The 2,111-nt window shown below is 42.0% G+C and overlaps 1 pseudogene; it reads left to right on the forward strand.

Moving 5' to 3' along the window:
• The first annotated feature begins 553 nt into the window (after positions 1 to 553).
• Positions 554 to 2,089, forward strand: LOC137986524 (uncharacterized; annotated as a pseudogene).
• Positions 2,090 to 2,111: the final 22 nt, after the last annotated feature.

Consider the following 2,111-nt stretch of genomic DNA (forward strand, 5'->3'; position numbering starts at 1 on the left):
GGAGCATTTATTTCGCTATTGGTCTTAGTTTTGAGGGCAATCTCTTACGTTTTTTTTACGTGCACGTGCTCGGTTGCGCGCGCTAATGACGCGAAAATCGTGTCATTAGGGCTGCGCAATGCAATACTAAGTAATTACCTTAAAAATGCAAGGTTGCCCCCCATTTCTTTTTGGATACCAAGAGGCACTTCACTGTATTGGTAAGACCCATCACTATCGATGGGCTGTCCCACAAGGGACCCTGCTGCAAATAAAGAAAAGCGCGGTGTCATAACAAAAATAGATGCGCTTCAAACAAAGAGACGAACTGCTGCAAACAAAAAAGATGCGCTGCAAACAAAAAAGACTGATGCGCTTGCAAAAAAAACGGGCACCGCTGGCAACAATAAAAAGTAAACTCTGCTCAAACAAAAAGGGAACTGCTTGCAAACAAAACAACTGCAAAAAAAAAAAAAAAGAAGAGAGGATTCTGCAAATAAAAAAGACCCACACACATCATGCGCGCGCAACATGCGTGGGAGGGACTGTTTCTGCGTTCCCTCGTCCGTTCCAGCGAAATAGGCTTTTTGTGTTCTCCATATTTTGTTCGGGTTGTGGCTCACAGTTAGCCAACGCGGCGAAATTTTGTCTTTTTGCGGAATTACGATAAATGTAAAAGACGAAGAGCGAATCTGTGTTGCTCAATTCGAATTGGGAATCTTCAGAAAGGAAACGACATCAGAGCCCTCCTCTCACCTTTGAGGAATAGTAGAGAGAGGAAGGAAAGGAACGAACCTCCAAGTTTGTTAGTAAGTCTTCTTAAAAAACCGAAAAAGGAAAGCGGCGAGAATGAAGTCCCTATTCATATAAGCTTAATCAGGTTACAACCGGAGAACTGAAAGTATCTTTTTTTCGTGGATCTTCATTGCCGCTTAAAGTCTTACCGTCCGATCGGTGCTGAGGAGCCTTCTCAGAAAATGTGCGGAAACAGGCTGGTGAAGTTCAACAGCGATCTCAGTTTATATGGGCCCAGTAGCTTTACTTTGCTGTATCCTGACAGAACCGAAGTAAAGTACCTGCCAGGGGGCAAAGAGCCGTTTACACTGCAACGATACAAAGAGGAACTTGGAAAGTCCTTTCAACCGATTTACCCTATACCTCTGCAAGACAACAGCTATTCTTGATGCCATGTTCTTGACACAGTACAGCAGTGATGCTAAAGGTGACTTCGATTTGCCTAATTACAGAGAGGTACTAAGTCGACATTTTATTTACTGCCATAAATTTAGAATATTTGCCTTTTCATAGATATCATGTAAGTGAAGTAAATGGGATCTGATGTTTGATTTTACATCTTACGGCACTTCAATTGTCCGTCTTTTTTCGTATTATACTGTTGTCTGCCAAGTACATAGCCCATCAGTCCGCTGTGCAAATGTGCACGTGTTGAGTGCAACCCAGCATCGCACAGCAGCAATTGAAAGTGCCCTGGTTTGGAATCCTTGTTGACTTGTTCATATGAACTGCAGATAGGCCTCCCCCCAGGCCCCACTTTGCGTAATTTTTAGACCCAGTCTGAATTTAAACGGACCGCTTATTGCATTTGCTTGTGGTAGGCTTTGAGTCAAGGCGATTCAATGTACTGATGTCACTTGATGTTGTCCGAATAAATGTTCTTTTTGGCTCACAGAGCACTAATATTAAAGAAATCATTCTATTGTGTATTTGTCTCTTTCTAAAACTGGCGTAATGTCCTCAGAGACAATCCTACGTAAAAGGGCCCTGCGGTTTGGCATTGATAAGGTAAAACATACAATATCGTACAGGAAATGGGAATAATTAGTGAACTGGGACTTAATTCTTCTGAGACTTCAATGTTAACTTATCCAAACAATGAGTCTCTAAAGGGCTGATGTTCTGTTTGATGTGGCTACAATAATTCATGTGATTGTATTTATACATTGGTTACAGTTGATGAAACTGACAGAGGAAAATGACAAAGTGAAGGAGCCTCCATGCGGTTTAACCAATACTGGTGTCAAACAACATCACAACCCACCACAGTCACATTCCTCCCTTATCTGTCAAACACACGTCTACAATGAACACAGTGACAACACAGACAGTTACAA

The sequence above is a fragment of the Montipora foliosa genome, unplaced genomic scaffold (assembly GCF_036669935.1).
Source record: "Montipora foliosa isolate CH-2021 unplaced genomic scaffold, ASM3666993v2 scaffold_232, whole genome shotgun sequence".
NCBI lineage: Eukaryota > Metazoa > Cnidaria > Anthozoa > Scleractinia > Acroporidae > Montipora > Montipora foliosa.